This window comes from Puma concolor, chromosome D2, assembly GCF_028749965.1.
Source record: "Puma concolor isolate L17-30 chromosome D2, mPumCon1.1.hap2, whole genome shotgun sequence".
NCBI lineage: Eukaryota > Metazoa > Chordata > Mammalia > Carnivora > Felidae > Puma > Puma concolor.
Window position 1 is genome coordinate 18,780,461 of NC_141677.1, and position 25,682 is coordinate 18,806,142.

The following is a 25,682-nucleotide window of genomic DNA, read 5'->3' on the forward strand; positions in this document are numbered from 1 at the left end:
TGTTTCAGATTCTGTGTCTCCCTCTCTCTTTGCCCCTCCCCTGTTCATGCTCTGTCTCTCTCTGTCTCAAAAATAAATAAACGTTTAAAAAAATTAAAGAAAAAAAAGGAGTGCACTTGTCGTGATGAGCACAGGGTGATGTATGGAATTTCTGAATCACTGTGTTGTACACCTGAACCTCATATAACACTGTATTGTTAACTAAATGGAATTAAAATAAAAACTTAAAAAAAAAAGATGTTACATGAACAAAGAGAGAGAGAGAGAGAGAGAGAGAGAGAGAAATTGGGTGTTGTTGGCAAAACAGGCTCACGTTCCCAACAGGAAGTTCTGTCTTCTTGGAGTGGTGGGAAAACAGACTCTTCCAAGTGTGTGTTCGTGTGTGTGAATGCCTGTGCACGTGTGCGTGTGTCTTGTGTGTGTGTGCGGGTGCAAGCTTTTACTCCGAGTCCTTCACGAGACTCCAGTGTCTTTCTTGTTCTTATTCAGCAAGTGAGATATTTGCAAATAAAACCCTTGACTTTTGGTACTGTGTCTCCGGCATGGGTTCCAAGACCCCAGTTTAGAAGTCAAAGGCAAGAATATTCTCTCTCAGTTCAGCCTCTCCTGATGCAGCAAAACTCAGCCTCTTATTGATTAAAGAGTCATAGGGCGGGAAGGAAGTACCAAGAATAGTATTTCAAGATAGTCATTCTTCTCCTTCGTGAAGATCAACGTATGTAGGGGTGTGTGGGTGACTCAGTCGGTTAAGCGTCCAACTTCAGCTCGGGTCATGATCTCACGGTCTGTGAGTGCCAGCCCCGCGTCGGGCTCTGTGCTGACGGCTCGGAGCCTGGAGCCCGCTTCGGATTCTGTGTCTCCCTCTCTCTCTCTGCCCCTCCCCTGCTCATGCTCTGTCTCTCTCTCTCTCAAAAATGAATAAACATTAAAAAGAAAAAACCCAGTTCAACAGATGTAATGCTTCATGTATCTCAGAGGATGTTCAGAGAATAAGAAAAAAGCTGAAAGAAATAGAATTAAGCCAGCTTCAGCACTATTTCATCTTTTTAGGGGAAGATTACGTGTGTCATTTTTGTGGAAGCCACTTTTCCTTATGGCCCTATGGCCCTCCTGATTGGAGTAGAGGAGAAGAGTGCTCCCTTAGGAGTGGTACTGATTTTGATCATGTCTTTGAGGGGCCTGGTTGAGAGATGGACCGGAATGTAAACAAATGATTCATCCCGTGGACTCCGGCACTTGGCTCAGCCTCCGTTATCAATGTGTGTGCGGATCGTTTTCCACAGCCAGGGAGGAAAAACACTCTGTACCCTCACGCAAAATAAAAATAATACAGATACTCTGTCGAGTTTTGGCCCCCAAAGAACCAAATCTTGAGCGTTTCTTGTAAGTCTAGACTCTGGGCAGAAACAGTTAACTAAACAGACTAAACTAAACTAAACTAACAACTAAACAGAAACAGTTAGTTTTTCCACCGTGAAAACACAGACATAAACATGGTCATCTTGTAGCGTCTTTAATGTTAGATACTTGCTTGTTGTTTGTTTTTCTATTGTTGGATGAGATAGTGTTGCTGAAGTCTGACTCCCTTGTCCCTTTTGCATAAATAAACTTCTTTTTGGGGGGGCACCTGGGTAGCTCAGTCGGTTGAGCGTCCAAGCCTTCGTTTCGGCTCAGGTCACGATCCCACGGTTTGTGAGATCGAGCCCTACGTCAGGCTCTGCGCTGACAGTGCAGATTCTCTCTCTCTCTCCCTCCCTCTCCTCCTCCTCTCTCTCTCTCAAAATAAACAAATAAATATATTTTTAAAAACCTCTTTTTTTGCGTTTGGAACCCTTTTCGTTTCTAAACCTTCCCTTGACAGATACCGTTCGTGAGTCTGATTTCAGTTTCAAGAAGCCATCGCTTCTCGGCCTTTCGGCTAAGATCAAATGCGGTTTTCAAGAAGCCAGATAACGTGTCCCTCTTTGCGGAGCCACACAGAACATCTGAGGGGCCCCAGGGCCCGGGTGCCTGCTTTGCCACGGCTGCATCCCTGGGCTGAACTCTCCTTCCCCGTGAACTGGTGTCAAGGTCCTTGTCTGCCCAGGTCCGAGGGACAGATATGGCCTCATTGGAAGGATGGGAGCATTGTGGGTCTGCCTCACTTGGTCCCTGTGTATTTCACGAGGTAGAGCTTAATCTCAAGGAAGCGCCTACCCCTGGGACCGTAGGTAGGCAAGGAGGTGTTGTGCGAGTCCCGGGGGACTTTGGTGACCGTCACACTACCCGTCACTCGGGGCCACTTGTAGGGCAACCGTGTATTTGGGAGAAAATATTGAGACGCCTGGCCTGATACTGGGACCACATTTGGCACAGTCTGCATGGGAAACCCAGGAAGCCGTCCAGGGAGGCGTCTTAGCTCCGGTGGGAAGCCATCACATCAGTGTGTCTCTGGTTCATTGTCAAAGCCCCGGGTTCCTAAGGGCCCTGCCTCAGCACCCATGGTCGTCTGGCATGTCTTTGCCTTAATTGAAAGAGCCTTTTCCCAATGGAAGGATTTACTAGCAGAGCACACGCCGCGTCCCTCTGTCACCTCCAGCGTGAGAACCCGAGTGCTGAAATCGCCCACATGTGCCCCGTTCGGCTCGGGGGAAGGAGAAGAGCTGCTCACAGCTTGGGAAGGTGCGGACCGAGGTGTCTTTCCTGTGAAGCAGCTGCTGCTCGGTTAGTGGTGTGGACGCTTTCTGGTAACCTGGTAACCACCTGTGTTTTGGTCTATCGATTAGACTCCTGCTTTCCTCCTTGCGCTGTCACTCACACTGCTGTGTGTCACCCGTCCCCCTCCCTCCCCCCCCCCCCACCCAAAACAGGGACCGGGCACATGAGCCAGCTTGAGCCAAGTTGGAAACAACGGCTGGTCCTGGATGAGCCGGTGATCCAAACCCGTCTAGTGAGAGTCCTTGCCTAGACCGGTCTGTGGTGTTCAGAGAGGGAGGCTCGCTTCTTCTGGGCCTGGGGATGCCGAACAGGTGTGGGGGGGGGGGATCCAGGAAGCTGTGGCCCTGGGGTGGGGGCTGGGGGAGGGAGAGTCAGGTGGCGATGCTCAGACTGCATCTGGGGACCGGGCTCCTACACCTCAGTGCGTCCTCCCTGCTGGGGTCTACAGATGCCTCCCCACTGGTGTTTGTTTGGCTTGAACCGCTTCGAGTTGGGTTTCTGTCGCTTTCAACCAAAAGAGGCCGGGCCAAGAGTCTCGTCCTGAGGCAGTTGCCCGGGGGGTCAAAGGCACAGATTGTGGCTTTAGGCTTCCTCAGTCCGGATCTTGGTCCCGCTTCTCGAGATGGGTAGTTGGCCGGCACTGAGGCACCCTAGCCTGTCTCCTTGGCGGGAAGATGGGCCAGCGTCTCTGCTCTAGCTCCGGGGCCCCTTTCCCGAGCCACGGGACACGCTGTGCAGCGATCGTGATGGCCTCTCACAAAATGACCATATGCCGGCATTCATGATGTGCAAGTCCTTGCAGGAAGCGTCAGGGGTTCCTTCACTTATTTATGCCGACAGTGTCTTGTTCTAAAAGGGATTTATGCCTTTATGATAGCTTCCGCAAGATTCTGAAAGATGAGCAAGATTCTGAAAGATGAAATGGAAATGAGTGAAGAAATTGGGGCATCGAGGGTCGGGAAGCTAAGGTAAACCTAGGAGTGAGATTAGTTAGCCAGGCAGGTTCAGATGAACCGGAAGTGTAATTCTTTTTTTTTTTTTTTTTTTTAATGTTTATTTATTTTTGAGACAGAGAGAGACCGAGCATGAACGGGGGAGGGACAGAGAGAGGGAGACACAGAATCTGAAACAGGCTCCGGGCTCTGAGCAGTCAGCACAGAGCCCGACGCGGGGCTCGAACTCACAGAGCGTGAGATGGTGACCTGAGCCAAAGTCGGACGCTCAACCGACTGAGCCACCCAGGCGCCCCCAGAAGTGTAATTCTGAGCTCACCAACAGCTTATGCGAAGAGGGAGCTGCGAGCAGGTATAGGACTCTCGCGTCTTCATCCTGATGTTTTCACATCTTGGGGCCTTGATGACCTAGTGAAGGCCCTGCCTGCCCCAGGCCCCCAAACCCGCCGAGCTTATTCAAACTAGCCAATCCCAAACCTGCTTACCCTGCCTCAGTGGAAGCCACCGGGAAGGCTCCGGGCGACGAAATGTCACCTGCGCTCCGTCCACCGCCTCACTGACCTGGTGTTCCCTCATTTCTAGGGAATCCATGGGTATAAAGACTGCTTCCTTCGTGACAGATATTTCCACGTCTGTGTATCTTATCACACCCGAGTACAACAAATCCCTGGCAGGTTCTGCAGCGGTGACTCAAAGTGTCCGTGGTATCCAGTGAGAAAGAGAAGTGCGATTATTCAGTAAAGCGAGGCCAAAGGCAGTTGTCTCCGGTAGCCCTCTTAAAGAGGACGTTGCGTCCTGGACTGAGCAAAGTCCCCAAAGACAAATGCATAATTTGAGAGGAGGCTTTCAGCGGCAATAGAACACTGGCTGAAATAGGCTTAAAGACCACAGCTCAGAGGTGAGAGCGGTGCCATGGAATTTAGAGCCTCAGGAGAGGCTGGTTTCTTTGTGATTCTTTTTGTTTGTTTGTTTGTTTGTTTGTTTTTTGTTTCATCCCTGAGCGCTCTCTGAGACACGAAAAGTTCATTTATCTTAATGCGGTAGGAAAACATTTTGGAAATATTAGCTGCTCATTTAAAAATAATTTTTTTTAACGTTTATTTTTGAGGGAGAGAGACAGAGGGTGAGTGGGGGAGGAGCAGAGAGAGACAAGAATCGGGAGAGGGCTCCAGGCTCTATAGGTGGGGCTCGAACTCATGCACCGTGAGGGCCTGACCTGAGCCAAAGTCAGATGCTTAACCGACTGGGCCACCCAGGTGCCCCTTTAAAAGGCTGCTCATGTTTATTCTTGGTATTCCTTTGTATCCCATGGCCCTTCTTTCCAACATTAGAGGCCAAGTTCAGAGTCAGAAAACAATCAAATTCTTAGCCTTGACACTAAAGAAAATAGGCTTGTGAGGATCAGAGAGGAGTAATGTCTTGAAAACCGAGGATCTCAATTGGCAAGAGCCGGGCTTTAAGGGAGATGAAAGGTCTAAGAACTGAAGAGCTGTTTGAAGTTCGCCTATAAATGACAGGAAGACGCTTGCAAGTGACATTTGGGAGAACGCTTACCTATAGCTTATTTTCTTCACCACAGAATGAGGACAGGCAAGCTCTTTGGGGCTGCAGGCAAAGAGGTTTTCCAAGTTTAGGATGGTAGGGTAGTGGGGAGGCCACCTATGTCATCAGTTTCAGAGGAGAAACTCTGTGGCAGGCACACCCAGGCTGAATGAGCCATGATCATGACCCCTCGATAGGTTGATAATGACCCCCGAGCCCTGGGACGTGGCCAGCACGAACCAGAGCGTGGAGCAGGATCTAAGTGCGGTCTTCAGGGGGGTGAGGTGGTCAGGCTGGATCCGGGAAAGCTCCTGAGACCCCGGGAGGTCCCCACAAGTGCTGAGAGAGCTGGGGGTCCTGGGGAGGAGGTCGTGGCTCCTCGCAGAGCTGGAAAGGACGCACAGTTGTGGGAATGAGGTCCCCCCAGAAGGGCCACGTGGGCACAGGTGGACTGAGCTCAGCACCTCCTCATCAGCACTCACCTGAGTCCCCCCAGGGCCTTGCCACATCCCCAGGGGAGAGGAGGGCAGAAACATCCGATTTTAAATCCTCGACTGACTTCACAGTCATTAACGAAATTTACCTGGAAATGGCAAGATTCTTTTTTTTTTTTTTTTTTTTTAATTTTTTTTTTCAACGTTTATTTACTTTTGGGACAGAGAGAGACAGAGCATGAACGGGGGAGGGGTAGAGAGAGAGGGAGACACAGAATCGGAAACAGGCTCCAGGCTCTGAGCCATCAGCCCAGAGCCCGACGCGGGGCTCGAACCCACGGACCGCGAGATCGTGACCTGGCTGAAGTCGGACGCTTAACCGACTGCGCCACCCAGACGCCCCCGGAAATGGCAAGATTCTTTTTGCTCTTGGGAGAAAACAGGGACTCAAGAAAAAGTATAGCATGGTTATAGAAAATACGGTTTCAGTTTTGCACAGCTGAGCTAGCTGCCAAGTTCTAGGAAAACGCTCTCTCTCTGTGGGGTATTTTGGTATTTAGTATCTCAGCGGTTGTTTCACTCCCAGCTAATACCCAGTTATTATTACCTTTTTTTAATGTTTATTTATTTTTGAGAGAGAGAGAGAGCATGGGGGTGGGGGGGAGGGACAGTGAGGGGGACAGAGGATCCCAAGCGGGCTCTTTGCTGACAGCAGACAGCCTGATGTGGGGCTCGAACTCACGAACTGAGAGATTGTGACCTGAACTGAAGTCAGACGCTTAACCAACCAACCCACCCAGGCGTTGCTGGCTATTACTGATTATTAACATGAGTCTCAAATTTTCTCTGGTTTGTCTATATTTTCTTGATTTTGTTATTTTTCGATAATGAGCATGGCATTTATTCATTCAATAAGCACTATTGAGGACTTCTAGACAGCCAAAGCATAGTGCCCCAGTTTGGATCAGGTTCAGTTGTGAGTAAGAGACACAAAATAGCAGTGGCTTAAATAAGATAAAATGTCTTTCTCTTTCCTCTAAAAGCCTGAGGATAGACCATCCAGGACTGGAATTGTGGCTCTACTCCACAAAGTTCTCAGACACCCAGGGCCATCTCTCTTGCTTCGCGTGGTTTTAATTTGCGTCATCAATGATGGAAATGTGGTTCAATGTGGCTGCACAAGTCCGGTCATCACACACACATTCCAGCTAGCAGGAAGGAGGGAGGCAAAGGACGTGACTAGCTGTCTTACGGAAAGCTCCTGGAAGCTGCTATTTAGTGCTTCATTGGTCAAAACTTGGCCAAAATACATCGCTTCAAGGGTAACCCAGAAAAGTCATTTTTATTCTGAGCGGCCCTGTGCTCAACTAAAATGCGGGCATTCCATAAAGGTGTAAGAAAGGAGAATGGTTTGGGGGGCGGATGACAGGCACAGTTCTTTAGGGATGCTTTATTTATGTCTATCCGATTCAGCAAACATTTATTGAGCAACTATTAGGAGCCAGGTACTGGCGGGACAGGTCCTGGAAGTGTCCTCCCTGGCGAGCCCTTATCCTCTCCTTCCTGTGCTCCCTCTGATGAGGCAATCATTTCCTCTCCTCCTTCGGATCTGATTTGGCTTTGCAGAGATAGAATTAAAAAAAAATATTTTTATTTATTTATTTATTTTTTGCAGGGCCCCTGAGTGGCTGTCAGTGGAGCGTCTGTCCGACTTCAGCTCAGGGCATGATCTCAAGGTTTGTCAGTTCGAGCCCGCATCGGGCTCCCTGCTGTCGGCACAGAGCCCACTTCAGATCCTCTGTCCCCGCCCCCTCTCTGCCCCTCTCCTGCTCACGCTCTCTCAAAAATAAATAAAACATTTAAAAAACAATGAGAATAAAAGTTTTTTTTTTTTTTTTTTTTCTGCTAGCCCTACCTCCATCAGCCCAGAGCCCGACACGGGGCTCGAACTCACGGACCGCAAGATCGTGGCCTGGCTGAAGTCGGACGCTTAACCGACTGCGCCACCCAGGCGCCCCAGAGTCACAGACTCTTAAAGCTAGAAGGGTCTCAGGGAGCGCTGAGCCCCGAAGCCCTCTGTAGACACAGGAGGACCCGTCAAGCCCAGAGGCGGGCAGAAGCTTGCCGGGGCTCTCAGGTGCCCGGGGTTCGCGGCCCTCCAGCCCCCACTGCCGCCCACCACCGATGGCTCCTGGCAGAGATCAGCACGCTGGGCAATCCCAGGCCTCAGTCACACGTCACCCAGGCAGTGCTGGGGGAGGAGGTCGTAACTGACTGACGTAACTGACGCTTCATCCCGTTCCTTAATCCCCAGGTGACCTGTCCCAGTTCTGCAGATGCGCATTTCTGAGCCCTGCATGAGGAAAAACTCAGATTTGGATTTGTATCCTCTTGCTCCCCGGGCCCCTCCCCCACCTCTCCCTGCTCCTCCCTCCCAGCCGCCTCAGCGTCACCCCTGCAGCCCTTGCCCACCAGTACTTTGCTACCGCTGGGTGCAGGGGGAGGGCCAGGGTGGCTCGGCCCCCTGCCCATCGCAACCTCTCCCGGGGAGGCCCCCACCTGTGACTTGTTGTCCTGGGAGTGACACTCCCAAGTCATAAATGATGGAGTGTATGGAGGCAGGATTATCCCTCTCCTAGGGATAATGACTTGGATGCCAGTGACCTCTCTTGAGTGGGACGGAAAGGCTGAAGTCAGGCCCGGGGGCGCTGGGGATCAGCCCGGCCCTGACACACCGGGGGAGGCGGTCTCAGAGGTGCCCCGGCCTCTCCCCTGCCCCCTGCCAGGGGACAGGGTGCTAACTGCCGGTCATATCACCTCGTGTCTTCATGTCCCAGCAGAAGGAATGGGGTGGAGTGAGGGATGAGGTGAGGCTCCCTTGCTGGGGCGGGGTGGGGGGAGGGGAGAGCCTGCCAGACCAGAGGCAGGACCCTGGTGGGATCTGAAGGGACAGAGCAGCCCCACCAGAGAGAGCATCACCCAGAGAGACAGCCACTACCCTCAGCCTCCTTTGCCAACAGTGATCACCCACCCCCCACCCCCACTCCCCGGCAAGCCTGGCTCCTGGTCCCTCCCTGGCCCCTTCCCTGCAGCACCACCGTCCCTGGTCCCTGTCCCCAAAGTGGTGTCTAAAGGGCCAGGAGGCAAGAGCAGAAGCGCAGCCGCCCTACCCACCAGCCAGCGCCCTGGGCACCACTGGGGCCTCCGGCCTGAATCCTGGGGCGCTGCAGCCGGCGGCCAGAGCTGGGCCCTCCGTGTGCCAGCACAACACATGTACAGATGGGGCGGCGGAACAGGTCAGGAAATGAAGAGTAAGGGGGCATTGCGATCCCACAAACACAAAACCAGCCCCCTGCCTGCCTCTCCCTGGGGAAACGGATCCGGGTTCATCTCACTCAGGGGCTTGGCATCTGGCCCCGGGTGAGTTGGGGCTGTCTGAGCCCTCTGGTCTGGACCCTCCTTTAATGCACCGGGTGGGGGGTGGGGCACACGTGTGGCTGAATGGTGGGGGGGGGAAGGGTGGTGTCTCATCTGTTCCACCAGGAGGCAGCGAGGTGATAGGAGCCCCCCCTCCGCCCCCGCCTTCTCCCCCCCTGCTTTGTTGCTGCCGCATCTGTCTCTTGTGCAGGTCAGAATTCCTCGCAGAAAATCTAACGAAAGGAGAAAAGCACGTTTTCAAGCCCGAACAAGAAAGATGCTTCCCGGAAGTTATGACGTCATTGCATCTGGGGGCACTGCGCTTTTGTGGTGAAGAAAAAGGATGGTTAGTATTCCTGTTAGATGCAGACTGGTGGGTGGGTGGGTGGGTGGGTGGGTGGCCAATTTCTCGCGCATCATCCTAAGAGGAAGGCGTAGCTGCTTCTCTGCCCAGCTATTTTCTCCTGGAGTTCGTTTGCAAAAAAACTTGCTCTGAGTTTTCCTACAGGAAAAGAACGTACCCTATTATTTTATGAGAAGGGGAAACAGGCCACAAATCCCTGGTCCTCTTGGCCCTCGTCTACCACACCCTTCCCCATCCCTGGCCGCGTGGCTCCTGGGAGGAACCCGCTGGTCGATGCTCACCCCCACAGGACGGCATGAAACACTCCCCTGACTCCCAGCTCGCTTACGGGTAATGTTTTCAGGGCACAGACGAGAGTGGGGTGAAGCGTGTTTCCAGGTCCCGCTCCCCAACAGACCTGTCCTAATCTGGCGCGTTTTGGATGCGATGGGAGTGACATCATAGGTCCGGCTACAAATATGGCCCAGGTCGCCAGCAGACTGAGCCCCCCCAAAATTGTAGAGCCAGAGGTCTGTTGGGCCACCTGTCAGATCGGCCCTTAAGGCCACAGACACAGCCTCAGTGGGGTTCCCCCTGGAGCATGTTCTCCTACTGTTTCTTCCTCTGTGTCCCAATCCTTATCAGAAACCTCAGCGTCTCAGGTCAGGGGAGGGCTGCGGGGAGGTGGGATTAGACTTGGTCAGCGAATCTTTTTTTTTTTTTAATTTTTTTAATGTTTATTTTTGAGAGAGAGAGAGAGAGCGGGGGAGGGGTAGAGAGAGAGGGAGACACAGAATCCAAAGCAGGCTCCAGGCTGTCAGCACGGAGCCTGACGCGGGGCTCGAACTCACAAACCGTGGGATCATGACCTGAGCCGAAGTCAGACGCTTAACGGACTGAACCACCCAGGCGCCCCAGCCTGTGTTTTCTTTTTTATGCTACGTGAGAATATCACCGATGACGGAGCCACGGCCTTTGGTCTTTGAGCTCGCGCTTGAGGAAAAGTGTTCGATATTCCAGAGACGGTACCTGTTCCTTCCTCGCCCGCGTGAGTCAGGAATCCTTGTCTCTGGTAGACGGAGTATACCCCGTTTCCTCGACTGAGAATTCTACTCTGGAAATAAACACATTTGTACGCCTGACTTGGATCCTCTGTTCCCCTCTCTCTGCCCCTCCCCTGCTTGCCTGCTCTCTCTCAAAAATAAACACTTTCCGGGGCGCCTGGGTGGCTCGGTCGGTTAAGCGGCTGACTTCGGCTCAGGTCATGATCTCGCGGTCCGTGAGTTCGAGCCCCGCGTCGGGCTCTGTGCTGACAGCTCGGAGCCTGGAGCCTGCTTCCGATTCTGTGTCTCCCTCTCTCTCTCTGCTCCTCCCCCACTTGCGCTCTGATTCTCTCTCTCTCAAAAAAAAAATTGAATAAATAAATAAGCATTTGTTTTTAACCAAGATGCCGATTCGAATTCAGTAGATCTGAGATGGTCAGAGATTCTGGCTTGTAACCAGGTCCCTGGTGATGCGAGGCCGCCGGCCTGTTCCACGGAGGGAAGGCGGTGTCTCCCCATGTGTGGTCCTCAGGCCGTCTGCATCGGAGTTCCTGGGAGCACCTGGGCAGAATCTAGGGGAGGACCCCCCGGCACCCGCAGTTCAGTAAAAGCCCCAGACGACTCCGGTGCAGACGGACGCCGGTGAGCAGCTGCTGTAGGGACGACAAACACGGTCACTCATGGCAGAGCCGAGGTTGAAATGGCCCATGGGCTTGTGCCGCTGCCGTGTGCGATGGTGTGCTCCTTCTGTGCCCCCAAGTTTTGGCCTCCTGACTCCCCAGAATAGATCCGCTTCATGGGATGGCTACCGTAATTAGCCAATAAGGTCAGATCTTGGTATAAAGAGGCCCTAGGGGGGAACTGTGGCCTGAAGGAAAAATGACTCAGGAGAGCATCGGAACCCGGGGCAGGATGGGGAAGGACCCTCACCCTGCTTTGTTTCATGGAGCCTCCCCTGTACCTCCAGCACTCGGCCCAGAGCAGCAGCCACCTGGGCAGGCAAGGAGGCCAGGGGACCCACGGGAACCGTGCACAGCCGGCAGGCAGGAGTCCGGGTGCCGACAGGAGATGCAGCCTTGGGGGCTGGGCCAGCCCTGCGGGTCCCCCATAAAGCACTGCCGAGAAATGTAGGCCAACCCGGCACACGCTGCCCCTGTCCCAGCCCCCAGCAGGATCCACACTGGGTGCCCCGCCCCCGCCTTCTCCCTCTCCTCCTTCGTCCCGGGAATATGTGGGGCACACCTGCTAAATGTTGAGTGGGCACTAAAGAGAGAAGAGCCAGCAGAGGTCACAGAGTATGGGCCGACACAGACAGCTGAGCAAGCTCCTAGATCCGCTGTGACGAGTGCGGCAAGGGTGGTGGGGTTGTGTGCTGCGGTGCAGGGGGAGGGGGCTGCTGGAAGCGGCAGTTGCCCAGAATCAGTTCTGGAAGGTGGACAGTTTGATGTGCTAAGGCGGAAGGTCTTTCCACCCGTAAGCAGCACGGCACCGGGGCACTTAGGCTGAGCGGGGGCTAGGGGAAGATGAGGCCAGAGAGGCAGGCAGGGGCCAGATCAGGAAAGGCTTTCTGAGTCCTGCCAAGGAGGCTGGCTTTTCCTCTCGCAGGAGCCCCCCATCGGGTCGTCAGCAGGGGAGCCTTGAGTGAGGTCCCCGAGGCGGCCGTGAAGAGGAGATCCTGGAGAAAGCATGCACGGCTGACCGCCTTGGAAAGAAGGGCCGTGTTGGTGAATCAGTCCTGCGCTTGAACTAGTAGAGGTTTTGGCGGACTGAAGTGCCCGTCACGGGTCAGTTTTTCTCTTACTGCCCTTCAAACCCCGTTTGAAAAAAAGATATTGGTGCCCCGGATAGATCTGTTCAGTGAGGACAAAGCGGCCGTCCATCCACCACGAAGATGGAAATGTTAGCAGTGGTGGCACCCAGCCCTCAGTTCATTTGCAAACAATTGACAGGGAAGATACTCCCCGCGGTCAGAGAAATGGTTAGTATAGTCATGACTAAAGAAAACAGAAAAAAAACTGACCTTAAAAAATCCCAATAGGAAAGCAGGCAACGGACATGTACAAACAAATCATAATGATACATATTGTTTTATTTTAGAGAGAGAGAGAGAGTGCATGAGTGGGGGAGAGAGGCAGAGAGAGAGAGAGAGAGAGAGAGAGAAACAGAGAATCCCAAGCAGGCTCCACACTCAGCACAGAGTCCGACGCGGGGCTTGATCCCATGACCCTGGGATCATGACCTGAGCCTAAATCAAGTGTCAGATGCTCAGTCAACTAAGCCACCCAGGTGGCCCCCCGAAACAAATCACGATTTAAGATACATATTCTGTAGAAGCACAAAGGACATGAAATAAACACACAAACCAAAACACGTGAAAAATGTTTAACACTGTTCGTGATCAAAGTCACGGCCATGTAGGCACTGAGAGTTGGCGCTCGTCGCGTATCAAATTGGCGATATTTAAGAAGCTAACACGCAACTCTGGACTGAGAAGACTAGCGGTGTGGGCAGCCTCCCAGCGTCCCGGTGGGGGGCGGGGGGGGGGGAGGGAAACGGGGAAACTTTTCCGAGAGCAATTTAGACAATTAAACCCCAAAGCCATAACAGTGCCCTGTCTGTGATTTTGCTTCCAGGAATCTATCTTAAGGGAATAATGAACGAGCCTGCAGGAATGGATGCACAAGGACACCGTAGTGCTATTTATGATAAGCCTAAATTGGAAGAGGTAAGTCATGGGTCGAGGCTAGCCCAGTTTGATAAGCTACGCTGCGTGGTGTAGCATAGACCACTGAGCAACCACTAGACGTATGTACTGAAGCATCTTGAACCGATCGAGGGAAATGCCCACGAGGCATCTCACATAAAACCAGGATATTAAACCACAAAATCGGCAGGGTCCCAATTTTATTGTTTAAAATGGGCATACACTTAAATAAGTGTTAGAAGGGCACACAACCAAATGGGGGAGATTACGAGGATTTTCTTTTAATGCGATTTCCCCCTTCCCCTGTATTTTGCAGTTTTCTACAACGAATGTTTTCCTAATTATGTTTCAAAACTTAGTCTACGAAGCCTCCTCGCCCCATCGACTGACACGGTCCTCAATGCCACAGCAGGTTGATGCTGGCCTCAAGCTGTGGTTTGGGGCAGGTGGGGTGGCAGGTGGCCCTTTGTGGGCCAGGTTCGCAGAGTGTCACCGCATCATCGGTCCCCGCGGAGGGCCTGTGACCACAGAAAGGAACTCCACCAAACCCAAACTCATGTCTCCCTATCTCAGCGTCCTACCTGCCAGGTCCCCAAATTACCCGCAGCCAGCCCCATTCCATATGAAGGAAGTGCACTGGAAGGAAGGTTGCAGTTAAATTACTTACTCTTGTAAATTTTGCCCAAACCAAGGACTTTCTAAAAACATTGCTAGAGGGGCGCCTGGGTGGCTCAGTCGGTTGAGCGTCTGACTTCAGCTCAGGTCATGGTCTCATGGTTCATGAGTTCGAGGCCCACATCGGGCTCTGTGCTGACAGCTCGGAGCCTGGAGCCTGCTTCGGATTCTGCGTCTCCCTCTCTCTCTGTCCCTCCCCCACTGGCGCTGCCTCTCTCTCTGTCTCTCTCAAATTAAAAAAACAAAACCAAAAGGCAGAGTTTGGAGAGCTTCCTGGTTGGTGAACACATGGGAATTTGGGGAGAGTGGTATCCTCAGAGAGGGCACGGGACCTCCTCACCCTTTCCCCATACCTTGCCTTACGTGTTTCTTCCATCTGACTGTTCCTTGTATAATGAATCGGTGATCTAGTACATGAGATGTTTTTCTCTGAATTCTGTGAGAGGCTCTAGCAAATTGATCAAACCCAAGGACGGGGTCACCGGAACCTCTGATCTATAGCTAGTTGGTCAGAGGCACAGGTAACAGCCTGGGCTTGCGACAGGCATCTGAAGTGGGGGGCAGTTCTGTGGGACTGAGCCCTTACCCTGTGGGATCTGACACCATCTACCCCAGGTAGAGGGCGTCAGAATTGAGTCGAATTGTAGTACACCCAGCTGGTGTCTGAGAATCGCTTATTGGCGGTGAGAGGAAGAACCACACGCAGGTCGGGACGGGCATTAGCATCATCAGATATGAAGCCAGCCCCTGAGGAGCTCAGGTTCTCGTTCAGAGCCTCAAACCTGCAGGACCCACAGCATTTTGTCCCAAGCTAGATTCCTAAGTCTTCCAGGGCACCAAATGAGCAGGGACCCTGGAGCTGGCCTCTGAGTCAGAAAAACTCTGGGTCCCTTAGAAGGTTGAACCCTGTTCATACGAGGTCCTTGGAGTCACGGCTCTGGGGTCTCTGTCCGGGATGGGTCCTCACACACCTGAAAACTTGGCCGATGAGAGCAGGGCCTTCGTTACTACTTTCCCAGTGGGGCAGTTGGAAGGGGAAATGGGGGAATCGGCACGTTTGTTCAAAGGACTTGCTGAAGTCTGAAGGCTCAGATTCCTGAGCTCTGAGTGGAAGCCAGACCCTTGTGGGGAAGGATAGACACAGGGAAGGTATTTTTCTTGGATTCCTGGAGTGGGTTTGGGAACCAAGGTCATCAAGTGGATGGAGATCATGATTTACATTGTAGTTGAGGAGCGGGTGGGTGGGTGGAAATTGGGGTCACCTAAGAGACAGAAGCCATGCAATTTGCTTCGCATATGGCTGGCCACTTCTCGAGCAGGAGGCTTTGTTCTATCACCCGGTTGTCTGCGCTGCTGGCAGGAAAGCAATTTCGGGCACTCATTTAGAAATCAACATCCTTTCTGCAGCAAGTGCCTACTCGTCCCGAGAAGGATCTGGCTCATTACATTTCTCCGGGGACCAGAAACCTTCTCCCAGCCTTGCGCTCACCCAACACGGCTCCCGCACGACTCAGGCAGGGACAGACGCAGGGCACACTGTTTCAGGACATAGGTGGCCTTGTAGACAGCAAACGCCTGGCGGAGCCCTGCTTCCCCCCCACCCCTGCCCCCCCATTGCTGTGGCCCAGCCCCGCTCTCACTTCTTACAGAGCTGAGGGATGGGGCTAGAAGCTGACTCTGTTGCCCATGTCAGTTGGGTCTTGCCCTCCACCCCCCACCTCTGGGGACATAGCCAGTGATAAATAGTATCACAATAAGGCCACCAGAGTAGTGGTGTCACGTGGGTTAAATCAATTCTTCGAACAGCCTCCTGCTTAGCGCACAAGCCCAGGCATGCAGGGTGCTTAGTGGACGGTTGGCCAATCGGTCTCTTTGATCCCCTAGATCTCCGAAGTGCATGCTGGGTCTTTTCAGACCACCGCTTTACACGCTACCTGGGATTACGCAGAATACCACTGGGTAAGGATTTTCGCAGTTAGGATTAATCCTGCTGGCCACCCTTCAAATAAATTCCGCAGCCAAGTCCTCTTCTGTTTCTCTGGAGAAGCCAAATCTGGACCATCAGCCCCGTCAGTGAGAAGGTGCTGAGCCCGAGGCCCGAGCCCCTACCCGCCACATACACAGATCTGTTTCTGTCATGGGCTTGGTTCAATGCAAAGCATTCGTGCAAAGCAATCGCTGAAGAGCTTAAAACGTTTCTCCTCTTTCTCGTCTCCGCTGACCCCTGTATGTCCGGGGGGCCCCTGAGTCCCTCTGGAGATGTTTGGAGCTATTTATAAACGTGACACAGGATGATGCCTGGCTTGGCAAGCGGATCACACAGAACTTGAAGTTTTGGGAGGAGGAAACAGATACCCCGGTCCGAATCTGGCCATGATATCATTTACCTTCTAGCTCGTGGTGGCCCGCTGCCCGGGAAACGCCACCTGATCCCTTGAGGGATCCAGGGCTCCATGGGAAAGTTCAGTCCCTGAGGACCCCAGCTGGTCGGTTTGGAAATGTCTGGACCTATAACACGCACGAGGGTTGGAGAAGACGCTAGCACTCGGTTTTCTTTGTCGAGTGATGCCCCCAGAGAAGCGCTCGTGTATTATAATGAAAACCGGAGTTTCTCTTTGCCTCACCGTCCTCTGCATTGTCCTTTTAGGCAAAAGCATAATCCAGGGCAGAGCAAGATGCTTTATGAGTTTCAGACTTCAGACCCAGGTAGTCTATAACTGCATTCTAAAGATGCCCCCGGATATAATTTGGAACCCTTTGTGGTGATTTAAAATTTTTGAAATGTTTATTTATTTTTGAGAGAGAGAGAAAGAGAGAGAGAGAGCGCTAGCAGGGGAGGGGCAGAGAGAGAGGGGACAGAGGGTCCCATGTGGGTTCTGCACTGACAACACAGAGCCTGACACGGGGCTCGGACTCACGAAATGTGAGATCATGGCCTGAGCCAAAGTCGAACGCTCAATCGACTGAGCACCCCTAGAACCCTTTTTGGTGATTTTAAAAGAATCACAGATGATACCTTAGATCTAGATAATAGGAATATTAAACAAGATTGGAACCAGGCTGGCATGTCATTTAAAAAAAAAATTTTTTTTTTAATGTTTATTCATTTTTGAGAGACAGAGCATGAGTAGGGGAGGGGCAGAGAGAGAGGGAGACACAGAATCCGGAGCAGGCTCCAGGCTCCGAGCTGTCAGCACAGAGCCCGACGCGGGGCTCGAACCCATGAACCGTGAGATCATGAGCTGAGCCGAAGCCGGACGCTCAACCGACTGAGCCACCCAGGCGCCCCTCATTTTTTTTTTTTTAAAGGAAAATATAGTAGATCCCGAGAAACTGTAGGTCTGTGTGACATTGCTTTCCAGAAAACTCCTGAGATTCATGGTTGAATATATGATTTCGACTATGAGGAAAAGCAAAAGGAGATTTCTGGGAGTCTGCACTCGTTCAGAAAGAGCAGGTAAGTCATGCCAAAGTGATGCTATTGCTTGTTCAGATTGTGGTGCTCAGTCAATACCTCCGAGGGATCCCGCAAGGGTGTTTGGTCTGTTTCATATGGCATCCGACATAAAACCCTATGCATGAAATGGAGAAATGTGGGTTGGGTAGTGACACGCTTGGACAGGTGAGAGATGGGTTGCTTGAACAATGATGTTTGGAAACTGGATTGATATCGTAGAGGGTGGAGTATTCTGTTCTAGCTTCTCAATGTTTGGAAATGGAAAACCTGCTTGCTAAATTCGTAGGCACTTCGAAAGCGACAGGGCAACTAGTCGGCAGACAACCAAACTTGACCTCCAAGCTTGACAGCCTGAAATGGCGGGCTCAGATCAATGCCTGGTGGGCATCAATGCCAACCAGGATGAATGCCAAGGTTGGATTTAGATTTTTAAATGCGAGAGAAACACGTTGGCAATTCATGAGAAGAATCACTGGGGAGTTAAATAGAACACATTGCGGCGTGATTAAAAGAGATACACAATCCCGCACCACCTTCCTGAAGCATCCGTGTCAAGATCATGTTCAAGCCATAGTACATGAAAATCAGTTTTCACCTAGTTTCTGTTAGTCCGCATCTCAGTTCAAGTCTGGGCTCTGCATTTTAAGATCGGGAACAGTGATGAATTCTGGAACGTTGAGCTGGGTGACCAGAATAAGGAGGCGTGTGGAATGCCATACCAAGGAGAGTGAAGGAAACTTTTTTCAGAGTTTATTTATTATTTTGAGAGAGAGAGAGCATGAGAGTGTGTGCTTGTGTGCACACAGGCTGGAGAGGGGCAGGGGGAGAGGGAAAGAGAGAACCCTAAGCAGGCTCCCCACCATCAGCCCAGAGCCCGACACGGGGCTCGAACTCATGAACCGTGAGATCATGATCCGCACTGAAGTCGGACGCTTAACTGACTGAGCCACCCAGGCTCCCCAACAAAGGAAACTTTTTCATTTTTAAAATATGTGTTTTAGTTTTTTTTTTTTTTTTTAATTTTTTTTTCAACGTTTTTTATTTATTTTTGGGACAGAGAGAGACAGAGCATGAACGGGGGAGGGGCAGAGAGAGAGGGAGACACAGAATCGGAGACAGGCTCCAGGCTCTGAGCCATCAGCCCAGAGCCTGACGTGGGGCTCGAACTCACAGACCGCGAGATCATGACCTGGCTGAAGTCGGCTGCTTAACCGACTGCGCCACCCAGGCACCCCTGTGTTTTAGTTTTTTACTGCAGAAAAACAAACCCGTGTTATAAAAATTGGGAAAAGTAAGGAGCAGTGGAGAAGAGACACTCGTCTTCTCCCCAGGGAAGAGTTGCTTTTATACTGGAGAAGGTGAGGCCTGTGGAGAGGGGGAGGGGGAGCAGGCTGGAGGGAGGGGGACACTTGGTTGAGAGTCAGGGCTTGGCCTCTGAGGTTCAGTTTCCTCCTTATCCAAATGAAGGGCTTGATTAGGTGACCCTTCAGGCCACTTCTAATGTCGTCAATGACTTACTGATAGGACGGGACTGTCTCCTAAACACTTGAAGGGCTGGGAGGTAATCCAAGATTGATCGACACACTTCCAGGTTCCCGAAGATAATACTAGAATCATAAGGACAGGTAAACTAAGAAAACTCGGGATAGTTTATTATTAATTAAGCATTCATTAGGGGCGGCCTGGGTGGCTCAGTGGGTCAAGCGTCTGATTTCGGCTCAGGTCACCATCTCACAGTTTGGTTCCTGAGTTCGAGCCCCGTGTCGGGCTCTGTGCTGACAGTGCAGAGCCTGCTTGGGCTTCTCCTTCTCCCTCTCTCTCTCTGCCCCTCCCCTGTTCGCTCCCTCGCTCTCTTAAAAATACACAAATAAACTTTAAAAAAAGTGATTTACGTTGAAATTGCTGTCACAGCTGCAACCTTGGAAGGTAAGAACTCCCGAACGAAGTGCAGGGAGAGTGATGCATCGGACGGTCGTGCTTGGTCCCCGTTCTCATAGTCACGGGCTGCTGGGAAGGAAGCAGGGGGCCCTTCAGAGCTGTTCCCACAGCCCCTCCCGGCACTTCCCCAGCCACTAGTGGCCTGTGCTCCTTCAGGCTTTCACTGTCATCCCTGCCTTGACCCTGTGTCCTCGAAATGTTCGTCCAGCTCCGGTTTCTTCTCAAATGCCCCTCTTCAGAGAAGCCTTCCTCCCACTTTATATTTTCTCCCACACCAGGAATCATTCTGTCAACTCGGCCACTTGTGGGTTCCCTTTGTCCGCGTGGAGGGCAGGCTTTGTTCATGTTGTAACATCTGTTCCTACACCGGTGCTGACCCCACATCGGAGGCTCGGGCCGTATTCATTTTTTGAGAGAGCGTGAGTGGGGGAGGGACGGGGAGAGAGAGAGAGAGACACAGAATCCGAAGCAGGCTCCAGGCTCTGATCTGTCAGCACAGAGCCCGACGCGGGGCTCGAACTCACGATCATGACCTGAGCCCGAAGTCGGATGCTTACCTGATTGAGCCACCCAGGTGCCCCTCTTTGACCTTGGTTTCTGACACAGGGCTCTTACATCCCTTGGAATTTCTTGGATGATACATGTGTCTGTTCTTTTTTTTTTTTTAGAGAGAGAGAGCCTGGGGGAGAGGGGCAGAGAGAAAGAGACAAAGAGAGAGAGAATATCTCAAGCAGGCTCCACACTCAGTGTGGAGCCCAATGGAGGGCTCAGTCCCACGACCCTGGAATCATGACCTGGGCCGAAATCAAGAGGAGGACGCTTCACTTACTGAGACACCCAGGTGCCCCTGGAGTGTCTGTTGTTCTAATGAGGTGACTCTGAGTGGGCTGCTGGAGAGCTTCAGGATGGAGGCTGGTGACCCGCAAGACCAATCTAAGACCACGATTAGAACCTTGCAACGTTCGGCCCTGCCTGCCGTCCTCTGGGAAGGGGAGAGAGGCTGGAGGTTGAGTTAATCATCCGTCTTGCCTACATGAAAAAGTCTCTACAAAAATCCCAAACCTACGGGGTTCGGAGAGTTTCTAGGTTGATAAACGCATCTATATGCCAGCAGAGGCACACTCCAGCTCCATGGGGACAGAAGATCCTGGACTCCAGACCCTTCTGGATATTGCCTTATGTGTCTGTTCATCTGGCTGCTCATGATATCCTTTATCATACCCTTTGTAACAGACCATCAAATGTGAGTACGTGTCGCGCTGAGTTCTGTGAGCCATTCTATCCTGCAAATGATCAAATCCAAGGAGAGGGGTCACAGGAACCTCTGATTTGCAGCCAGGTGGCACAGAAGTTGTAGGTAACTTGGGGACAGGTGGTGACCTGCGACTGGCCTCTGAAGTGGGGGCCATTTACGGGACTGAGCCCTTAACCTGTGGGATCTGAGGCTGACTCCAGGTAGATAATATCAGAACTGAATTGTAGGACACCCAGCTGGCGTCACAGAATTGCTTGGTGTGTAAAAACCTATGCATGTTGGTGTCAGTAGAGTTCTGAGTGTGGTGGTCACGTGAGAGTGAAAGAGAAACACACAGGGCGTTTTTTCTCCAACTGGTCCCCTCCCTTCTCCTTCTCCTTGTGACCTGGAAGCTGTGTGTTGGGATGGCCTTGGGGCGGCTGTGTCACAAGATGGGGAGATCCAGGGTCCCTGAGTCACTGCTGGGAGGACAGCCCCCTCTTTGAGTGAGAAACAGGCTTCTATTGTTTTCGAATATGGAGATTTTGGAATCTGTCTGCTGTAGAAGCTGGCCTGACCAGGTAGGAAATGCTCACAGGAACTACTACCCTTCTGCAGATGAGATGAACGGTGAGTAAAAACTTTAGCAAATATTCTTATTTTTCTAGAGGGCGAGGATTGATACCTAGGATTCCATCTAAAACAAAACCCTAGGGGTACCTGGGTGGCTCAATCGGTTGAGCATCCGACCTCAGCTCAGGTCATGATCTCGAGGTTCACGAGTTCGAGCCCCGCGTCGGGCTCTGTGCTGACAGCTCGGAGCCCGGAGCCTGCTTCGGATTCTGTGCCTCCCTTTCTCTCTGCCCCTCCCCCACCTGCCCTGCGACTCTCTCTCTCAAAATAAGTAAACATTAAAAAAATTTTTTTAAAGGAAACTATATTTCTATCTGTTTCACCCGTTTAAGCTCCCTTGGTCAGACTTTTTTTTTTTTTTTTTTTTTTTAATTTTTTTTTCAACTTTTATTTATTTTTGGGACAGAGAGAGACAGAGCATGAACGGGGGAGGGGCAGAGAGAGAGGGAGACACAGAATCGGAAACAGGCTCCAGGCTCCGAGCCATCAGCCCAGAGCCTGACGCGGGGCTCGAACCCACGGACCGCGAGATCATGACCTGGCTGAAGTTGGACGCTTAACCGACTGCGCCACCCAGGCGCCCCGGTCAGACTTTCTTTAGCAAAAGATTTCCATGTGTTTTCTTTAAGGCGTAAAATGTCAAAGCTTCTAGCATTTACGGAGTGCTTGTGAAGCCCTCAGTGTGCGTCTCACTGAATCCTCCACAACGTCTCTGTGACACGAGTGTTATCATTCCCATCTCTCAGGGTTTGGCAGCTTAGGCTCAGAGAGGCAGACGCCTCGCCCAGGGGCACGCTGGAAGTAGGTGGGGAAGCTGGGTGTTCAGCCCAGCTCTGTCCAACTGCAGGGCCCTACATACTAACTGGTAAGTGACCTCACTGATCTAAATCAGTCTTCCACTAAACAACCGAATCCCCAGCAAGGGTTTTCTGTGGTCCACACCTAAGCAGCCGGTCACATTTCGGGCCCAATTCAATTTGTAAGAAAGTTCTTCTTCATCCGGGGATGAAAACTGCCTCCCAGGCCGCCAATAAATGCTTAATGAATCGAGCCACCACGGTCCTACACTAGAACCACTATATTATGTATGCATCTTTCCATTTTAAGAAGTCAAAGGATCTGTACGGGAAAAGGAAAGAGCTCAAGAAGAGTTGCCAACCAGCCATCACTGACTGCAGAGAGAGGTGCTTATTATAAAGTCGTGTATTTCGACATCATGGCAAGGACGGAAGTGCAGTGCTGGCTACTGATGTCCCTGCAGTCCCCTTGTGCCGGACTTTCATTGCTATTTTAAAATTTTTAAAAAATGTTTACCCATTATTGAGAGCGAGCGAGAGAGAAACACGGAGTGTGAGTGGGGGAGGGGCAGAGAGGGAGACGGGATCTGGATCAGGCTGCAGGCTCTGAGCGGTCAGCACAGAGCCCGACGCGGGGCTTGAACCTGTGAACCAGGAGATCATGACCTGAGCCGAAGTCCGACACTTAACTGACTGAGCCACCTTCACTAAATGACCTTATAAACGTATTCTGGGTTTTAAAGACTAGAGGAATGTGGAGTAACCAATATTTAAGCAACGTCAGGAGATCCATGAAAGGAGATGTGTTGCATCTACTTCCACCCACTCCTGCCAACAGGGATTCGAATTTAACTTTGTAGCAATGATCAGAAGGTTCAAACACTTTTTCTCTACTATCTACACTTTTCCACCAAGAGTCCTTTGCTCCACTGCGTACTTGTGCTTATTAATCTCTAATATTGAGAAGGTAGCATGCCCAGTTCACAAGATCACAGTCGCTCTGGACACCAGCTCCAAGTTTGGGACGCCCCAGGTTTGATAATTCCTTAGAAGAACTCACAGAACTCACTGAAAGCCAATGGTTGCAATATAACGGCAAAAGGAAGCGTTGCGTGGGGCAGTCCGGGAAGGTTCCAGAAGCAGGGCTTCTGGTTGTTCCCTCCTCATGGTGTCACGGGCAATGCTAACTGCTCCCAGCAATGATGGGTGATGTTATTTGTGGAATATTGTCAACCAAGGAAGTTCACCCACGCCTCAGTCTCTATGGGGGCTCCTTTGTCAGCTGTGTATGTAGCTGGTCTCAGTTTCCAGATCTTTTGGAAGTTGAGCTGATATTGCAGGACTTAAAAGCACCCCTCACAAATCACATTGTTAGACATTGTTAGACATTGGGGTCCAAGACGCCCAAGCAAACAAAGACACTCAGCGGTCAGGACATTCCAAGAGCTTGGAGATTACCCACCAGCGGCTGAGAGCGAAGGCCAGGCCTCCTTCTGGGCCAGGTTAAGTCCTTACTATGCCTGTGGGAAAGTTTTCTTTTAGAGAAGTTTGTGAAGGCCAATGTTTACAAACTATCTTGACTTTTTTTTTTTAAGTTTATTTATTTATTTTGAGGCGGATTGGGGCAGAGAGAAAGAGAGAGAGAGAGAGAGAGATTGAGAATCTCAAGCAGGCTCCTCACTGTCAGCTTGGCACCTGGCGTGGGGTCCGAACTCACAAACTGTGAGATCATGAGCTGAGCCGAAACTAAGAGTCAGACGCTTAACCCCCTGAGCCATCCAGGTGGCCCTAGAATATCTCGTTTCCTGTCTGAGACTCAACAGAGTCCACTGCATCATCAAAAAGCAAATGCATTTTGAACATCCACCATGGTGCTTGGAAAATCCTGTGCTAATTGTCCACAAAGTTTACCCTGCCCTTCTGAGCCCTGTCTCATCTATCGGCAGACATGTTTATGTGCCCCAGCAGCCCAGGCTAGATGAGGCAATGGAGGTGTTATCGCCCCTTCACCACATAGGGCTGAAGCTTTAGCCTGGCTTCTGACCAGCCATTTTCGTCATGGTTGCCAACTCCCAGGGTTCTGAAAAGAAGGCATGACGAGATGTGTTGCGATGTCAGCAGCCACACAATCAGTAGTTGACTTGTAGTTCACTCAAGTCCCTTTCACATACGCGCTTTCTCCTCTCCAGGCTCAGAAAATGGGCAACTCTCTGAGTCTCCTGAGTCACGTTTTTGGGCAATAAAGTTTAATCGGCTCTGAAAGTTGAGTGGACTTTGCCATCACAGTGGATCTCCAGAACCGGCCAAGTCTATGCTGTGGACTGAACCGTGTTCCCTCCAAATTCTTATGTTGAAGCCCTAACCCCCCCCTGAGCCGACTCAGACAGAATTCCCCCAAAGCGGTCAATGTGACTCTCTTACAAATTCAGAAAGAACGTGTTTCAGGGGTTCATTTAAACTCTCAGGGGAGAGATCTGCACGATGGTGAAGGCTGTTCTCTCTCAGGCTTTGAAAATGAGCAGCTTACATGGGCTACACTCATTGCCTCACGACTCACATACTATTTATTTATTTTTTAAGGTTATTTATTTATTTTGAGACAGAGAATCCCAAGCAGGCTCCACGCCGTCAGCTTGGAGCCTGACGTGGGGCTCGAACTCACAAACCGTGAGATCGTGACGTGAGCTGAAATCAAGAGTTCGACGCTTCACTGACTGAGCCACCCAGGCACCCCACACACTATTTATTAAAAAAAAAAAAAAAAATATATATATATATATATATATTATTTAAGTATAGGTGACATACAATGTTATATTAGTTTCAGATGCACAAAAGTGACTTGACAATTCTAAGATTTGGCTTTTATCTCATCTCCTCATTGAAACTTCATTTCTGAAGCTCATTCAACTCTTGCCAGTCTGATTTTTTTTTTTTTTTTTTTTCCAGCCGTCACTATCCTAAGTTACTAGGCACACGGTCATCCTGGGCTGCTGCTTTCTGATAAAAAAGAGCTCCCGTCTCCTGGTTGCTTATTAAATGCACATGCCAATTCCATTACTTCACACACTGTAATTGTATCCAATCCTCACAAGACCTTGCTACCGCATCTATTTTGTGCCTATGGACACTGAAGCACAAGGAGGTTAAGGTACTTGACCAAGGTCACATAGGGGCGAAGCCAAGATTCAAACTCAGGCAATCTGGCCCCAGTGCCCGGTACACTTACTCTCCGTACCACATTGTCCCCACCCTCTTTATTCTCTGCCTCAGGGTACCTGGCCAACTGCTCCTCAGCCAAATTCCTTTTGTCTTAATCATCCCTTCTAGTAACATGCACGTTAACTCTGGAGTTGGGGGCGTGCTTGGGTTCTAGTTTCATCGGCTACTTACTACCCACGTAATGTTGGTCAAGTTTTTTTTATTAGGGCTAGTCCTCAGTTTTACCATCTCTAAAGTGGATGTAATAAGTCTAGTTGACAGAGTTGTTTTGAGAATTAATTGCGATAATGTGAGCAGAAAGCCTGGTATTAGTAGGCATTTGTTAGATACCTGAGCGTATAGTTTGCCTCACGAATACGAGATGGGGCTTCTTTCCCTGGGATCCATTAGCTGGCACGGGGACAGGATGACAGGCAGGCAAATGTCTTGTGTGTACATCTATTTTTTTCTGGGGAAAGAGCCTATAGCTTTATTTATATTCCCAGAAGAGTATGCGACCCCCCCCCCCCAACTGGAAACCACTGAATGCTAGTGGGCCTGGAAGTTGAGTCCTGAGTCTTTCACATTTCCAGACCTGGGTCTTTTAGGTTTCC

The 25,682-nt window shown here is 51.1% G+C and overlaps 1 long non-coding RNA gene across 2 annotated transcripts; it reads left to right on the forward strand.

Annotated features, from left to right (window-relative positions):
• The first annotated feature begins 8,528 nt into the window (after positions 1-8,528).
• On the forward strand, positions 8,529-14,228 carry LOC147575821 (uncharacterized). Of its 2 annotated transcripts, XR_015241975.1 has the most exons (5): positions 8,529-9,046; positions 9,255-9,389; positions 9,552-9,737; positions 13,063-13,154; positions 13,450-14,228. It is a non-coding gene; the product is annotated as an uncharacterized LOC147575821 (long non-coding RNA). The 2 variants fall into 2 exon arrangements; XR_015241974.1 differs by lacking the exon at positions 8,529-9,046 and having other exon boundaries at positions 9,211-9,389.
• Positions 14,229-25,682: the final 11,454 nt, after the last annotated feature.